General features: G+C 43.0%; 1 long non-coding RNA gene across 1 annotated transcript; it reads right to left on the minus strand.

Annotated features, from left to right (window-relative positions):
- LOC112879391 lies at positions 1 to 1,715 on the minus strand. Its single transcript, XR_003226052.1, has 2 exons — positions 719 to 1,715; positions 1 to 477 (listed from the first exon to the last, which is right to left on the minus strand). It is a non-coding gene; the product is annotated as an uncharacterized LOC112879391 (long non-coding RNA).
- Positions 1,716 to 6,540: the final 4,825 nt, after the last annotated feature.

A 6,540-nucleotide genomic window follows, 5' to 3' on the forward strand; every position in this document is an offset into this window, starting at 1 on the left:
GATACAGAAAACAACAATGGGATTGGGAAACATCAGGAAAGAGGATCTTGAGATCTTATACAGCTATAGCTAGCCATATACGTACGCAAGCAAGGTTACACTCCAACTTTGCTCATCCATGAGACTAGAAAGGGTTTATGCGACCCTACAAGTGGAGCTGCAATGGCCATCAGGCAAAATGGCAGGAAACGAACCCACATATGGTCTTGGTATAGCACGATCGAATCAATATACAGCGAGGATTCTTGTGAAGTAAATTAACACAAATGTCACATGCATGCTAATTACCACACTAGTCTTCCGTGGCATGTAGTCCCTACCAGTACTACTCAATCTAGGTGTGTCCATTGATTAGTTTGAGCATATTCAGTTCACTTCAGCCGGACTAGACACACCTTCTTGCTAAAATGTTGCATTGTTTTTTCGCACTCTCGCTTCTCACCTAGTAGAATTGACATTGGTAATCACTCCCTCCTCCTAAAACACAAGACATTTAAGCATTAAAAAATATGTCCTCAAATACAAGGCATTCTAGGCACATTAAACAATTGCTCGTTTAATTCTCATTGGAGTTAGCAGGATTAGTTTGGCTGATTGGAGAATAAGTTGAAATGGGCTCCTTGTTATCCGCAACTATCACTGAAACAACCATGAAACACAACTCCCCACGCTCTATAAGTGAACGGTACATGATGCATCTTTTGATAATCTTACTAACCTGACCTAAAATCTCTAGGATGCCTTGTAGTTTGGGATGGAGGGAGTAAGATGCACACATACAGTTCCACAAATTCCATGACGCAATCGTGAATGCCAAGCAACTCCACCTGTGCTCTCCAAGGCAACTGAAGTTGTTACACAGAAATGAACTGCTTCCTCTGAAACTCTCTCAGGAATTAAGTTCATATATGTCTTCCATAATTTCTGCAAATAATGTTCATATGTGCACTTTGAGGAAAAGGATCAGAAAGCATGTCCTCTTTGCTCTAGTGATAAATTTTCTCGCACGAAGTAAATGTATGGCTTTTTCAAGATTTTTATGCAAGGGGCACAACAATAGGTAATAATAATGCCACAATAACTCATCTTCATTACTGTTGATCGCAGATGTGAGCATGGGGCCATTGTTCCTTTAGGTGCTAGCCGAATCAACATCAACACTGATGATAGTCGTCATATTCAGCTAGCAGAGCCCATTGCATTTCGCATCATCTGTGCTGGATATATAGTATTATTCGCTTTCCGGTTAATTTATATTGTACTCCCGTCCTATCCTCCTCGATCTGCAGTCCATATATAAGAGGTGCTAGAGCTTGCAGCTACTGCCTGCTGGGTACAATGCAAGAGAGCCATAGGGAGAGCCTGCCATACTATTGCCATCCAGAGAACTTCAGCAGATGGGTTCGGGAATGGGAAACACCACGGAACGGGACTCCAAAGTGTAGAGCAGATGTCATGAGCCATATCTACACCCAGGCAAGGACAGCTTCCTATCTTGCTAATGCACCAAGCCTGCAGAACCGGCTCACGCCTCTTCGTTCACAGCCATAGATGCCATGACAATCGGGCGAAAACGGAGGATCTCGCATTGGCACGAGGTGCCACTCGGATGCATCATATGCATGGCAGAGTAGAAGTGACAAGTGAAGTGCTCTCTGCATTTCTGCTTCGTCAGTGTACCCGGACAAGCGCAGCGTTCCGCATGTTTCTGGTTGCTTTAGGGCCTGTTCGGATCCAATGGAAAGAGAAAGAGAAATTTGCTCTTTTGCACTTTTATTGCACTTTTGGATCCAAACACCCCAAAGTGCAAAAGGGCAAATGCTACCGTAATTTTGCTAATTATAGATTAATTAGGCTTAATAGATTCGTCTCGTCATTTAGTCCTCATCTATGTAATTAGTTTTTTAATTAAACTATATTTAATACTTCTAATTAGCGTCCAAACATCTGATGTGACAGGAGCAAAAATTTTGCCATTTGCCCTTTTGCCATTTGCCCTTGGATCCGAACAGCACCTTAGCTTGTTTGAGCATGCCGGCGACCGGTTTGTTGCTCCCAGAGTGGAATCTATCACGCATCATATGTTCTACATAGTATCTATTGCGGAGCCGGTTAATTGTATTGTTGCATAGCATGGTTTCAGTTTCACACTTTCTTCTCACCCTGAGTTGACATTGATTACTCTAAGATGCACACGCAGATCCCTTATTTGTAAGGATGGAAACGGATCGGATACGCATGGAATCAGATTCGGATAACACTTTTTACCATATTTTAACTCGAATACGGATGCGAATTTGGATGTTCTCGAATACGAATGCAAAACGGATGCCCGGATTTGGATTCGAATTCGGATATTTACTCGATATATAGGATAATATCTAGCTATGTTCTTTATTGATAGTTTTAGAATATAAAATTATTATATATATGTACAAACTAAAGTATGACAATATAACAAAGATAGCTCGTAAAAAATAGCTTCTTTATCAATAAATATTTTAATAGATAAATATAAAAAAATAAAACTAGAAATAAAAATATATTTTCAATAAATATATAAATATTTTTAATTAATATATAATAAAAATTATAAAAATAATTTCACCCATAAATAGATAAAACAAGAATATGTACGATTAAACTTAATCTTCTTATAAATTTATTATAAAAATTAATAGCATTGATTATGAAAAATAATATAATTTTTAAATAGTTCTACTAAAAACGGATACGAATAGTGCCGGATATTGTCGAATACGAATGTGGAATCAGATTGAGAAAAACAACAAAAATCGGATTCGGATGTATCCACTTTACTGCCACAATTAAATTCGAATACGGATACGGATATCCATATTGATGTTTAAGCGGATACGGATATCGAATATTTTAAATATCCGCATTCACATTCCCATCCCTACTTCTTTGAGAAGTCCATGATCTTTTTTGAAGGGACCGGCGGGAGCACCGCCCGGCATGTGTTAATAGAGGAGGAGCAAAATCCATGATCGGATTCGTGAATGACTTGATTGCTATGAAAGCTCTTAATTTAGAAAGTTCATACAGCTGGCCGCCTCATCTTCTAAATAGACCGGCAATTAAACTGACGACTTTTCTTAAGAAAACTAGCTAGCTTCCATGACTCGTGCAATTAGTGTCCATTTGTGCACTCCGCACAAACATAATAAGGAAGCATATATCTTTACGACACTCCTTAATTTGAACAAGTTTGAGGACCTAGCTATGGTGGGAGGGCTCTCCCAAAATGATAGGTACAGAGCCCCTATCCTACCGTTTCCTATGATGCATGTGAGGCATGATAAACACATGCATATCAATCCAATCTAAATAAATAAATAAATTCTACAACCGTACAGCCAAATCAAAATTTGATTATATGGTTATTTTTATTTTAACAAGATCGCTGCCACAGATCCGATCAGTTTACGCTACTGCCCATTGAATTGAATCCCGGTAGGGGAAATCAGATTATTAGGATGCTCGGAATGAATGCTAAAATTAAACTGGACTGAAGTGGAAGACAATTGCGCCACTTTTGCAACAATTCTGGTACCTCAGCTTTTATTAAAGAAAAACTAGGATCGGTGGTTTAAGACCGTCCCACGGCTTTTTATTAAGAAGAAACAACCGTTTCCAGCCTAGAAAACCCCCAAACTCTAACGTTGCTGATGAGTTTTTTTAAAACAAGTACCGTAAATTCTCTCACATGAGGTCCTCGAACAAAAACTTATTAGATGATATTTAGATGCTCTAACTACTAGTGTAGATGCCCTTTCACATGGTTCGCTTTCATTGATAATAAGAAATCTTGCTCTCGATGTATCCACCCACCATGTCCTATATCCTCCTATGTGTTCCATATATATATAAGGGGCGCAGCTGGCTAGGTGGAACCGTAGTCCGTAGAAGAGATGAGGAGAGCCATAGTTCCATGCCCCTGACGGGCTAGGGTGCAAGTTTGCAACACTGCTAGGTGCCTCGATGACTACTGACACATATAGGCAATTCACATACGGTCAAGGCCACAAGCGTGTGTGCAGACAACAACCATGCATGGGATTGGGACACATCAGGGAATGGGGTTTGACCTGGGCAAAAATTTTCTGTGCACGAGGGCTGTAAACTGCCCGACGTGCAGCCCCAAGCCCGATATTCGCCGCGTGGACAGGTGATGGATCGGACGCACGCGACGAGGAGGCCTTTTGGCGACGCTCACCTGGATGGCTCGGCTCGAATGACAGGCGCGACTCCTTTCCCCAGCCCGCCGTCCGGTGCCGCCCCATTGATTCGCGTTGTTCAAGCCCGTCACCGGCGCGGCAACATCCTCGTCCTGGCTGGCCCCGCCATCGCCGCCTCCGCCCTCCCCGATTTCACGTCGCAGGTTGTCCCCTCGCCGCCGGTCTTCTCCTCCTCGCTGTCACTGCGCTCCTCCATCTCCAAGGCGCGCTCGCGAGCTGCAGCGGATGTGCTTGCTGGCCTCCGTGCTTAGCTTTTCTCTGGCATGTAAGGGTTTCTAGGAGTTCATGATCTGCTCTTGGTTCTTTTTTGGACGTTCTTAACAAGCAGACCGATCAAGATTCCTGCCATTTGATCGAGTCCATCCTTGCAGTATAATCAGAGATGTGTTACTCATATCTCACTCACAAGTGTTTTGGAACTGGGTGGCATCATCAGGGAGATAACTATTGGAATCAACCAATGTTCAGTAATCAGTACCAATCACTGCCCTTGTATTTCCGTCCCATCCTCTACCTGCAGTCCATATATCAGAGGCAGGAGCTTGCAGCTGGCTGCTGGGTACAAAAGAGCCATACTACTACCACCATGCAGAGAACTTTCAACAAATGGGATTGGGAAACATCACGGAACGGGACTCGAAGCTGTTGAGCAGATGTCGTGAGCCGTATCTACACCCAGGCAAGGACATTTTCTTATCTTGCCAATGCACCAAACCTGCAGAACCGGCTCACGCCTCTTCGTTCACAGCCAAAGACGCCATGACAATCGGGCGAAAACGGAGGATCTCGCATTGGCACGAGGTACCACTCGGACGCATCGTATGCATCGCGGAGTGCAAGTGACAAGTGAGGTGCTCTCTGCATTTGTGTTTGTGGTTGCCTTAGCTTCTGTTTGAGCATGCCGGCCGGTTTGTTGCTCCCGGAGAGTCATCTCGCGTCATCGATCTGTTCTAGGTAGTATTTGCGTTGCCTTTCCGGTGAAATTGCAGAGATAAACAGAGACCCGGGTAAAGGCCTTGGGGTCGTGCATACACGCAAACAAGATAAACCTGAGCTCCCGCGCAGGTACTGTAGCATAGCCAGCTCCTGCTACTTGACAAGGGGAGCTGCCATGGCCATCAGGCAAAATGCCAGCAAACGAGCTCAGCTGACAATGCCACGCTGACACATCATATGCATCTCATGGGCCTGAGAATACAAGTGAGGTGCTTGCAAAAGTGTTGTGCTCGGCAATTTGTTTGTAGTTTGTAGCCATCTGTTTCCGCATGCAATGTTCAGTTTGCTCCGGGTGGGATCAAGCGCAGATATTCTTCTATAAGATAGTATTATCTGGATAAAATGGTGCATTATATATTGGTTTCACACTTTTGCCTCTCACCTTAAACTGACATTTATAATTAAGATGCGCGTGTAGTTCTTCCTTTCTTCCACAAGACCATGATTGATGGAACTCGTGAATGCCCAAACCATGTGTGCTTTAAGGCAATTGTTGAAGGTATTATAGAAAATGACTTGCTTGCTACGAGAAATTCCTCAAAAATCTGGGATAGTTTGCACAAATAATGTCCATATGCGCACATTGTAAAAGAAGATCATTTTAATTTTATAAACTTGCACAACGTAAATGCATGATTCGTTTGAGTCTATATCAAGAGTTCCATATACCTCACCACATCATTACATCTCACCTGATGCAAGCAAGCAAGGGTGTGAATTATTTTCCTGTGAGATGCATGGTAACAATGGCACTTTGTCTTTTTCCTCCAACTCAGCCTGATCTACCCTGAATCAATGAAGAAATCAACTGGTCTGAAGTGAAAGATAAGTGCAATCACTTCCGTAAACAATGCAGATACCTCATGCATGTTCAGGAGTATTTCCTAATCACAAAAAGGGAAACACCTACTCTCTTCTGCTCAATGTATCACCCATGCCATGCATATAAATCCTCCTCTGTGGTCCATATATAAGAGCCCGGACTCGTAGCATGACCTTGACGAGGGTACTATATCTAGGTTTCTTGACCGACTTGCAACTTGCTGGATTGAAGAGAGCCATAGTCCCATGACCTTGATGAGATAGCCACATATATCTGGACATCTGGTCAAGGCCACAGACATGTCTCAACAACGATGGGATTGGGAAACACCAGGAAAAGGGGTTTGAACTTCAAGCTCGTCCAATGCGAGCTGAATATATGCATGCAAGCAGCATGACCACTGTAAACGTTTCACCCTGCAGAGCCACCAAACCAAAACTGGCTCATGTTGCCTTACAA

Source organism: Panicum hallii, chromosome 2 (assembly GCF_002211085.1).
Source record: "Panicum hallii strain FIL2 chromosome 2, PHallii_v3.1, whole genome shotgun sequence".
Lineage (NCBI taxonomy): Eukaryota > Viridiplantae > Streptophyta > Magnoliopsida > Poales > Poaceae > Panicum > Panicum hallii.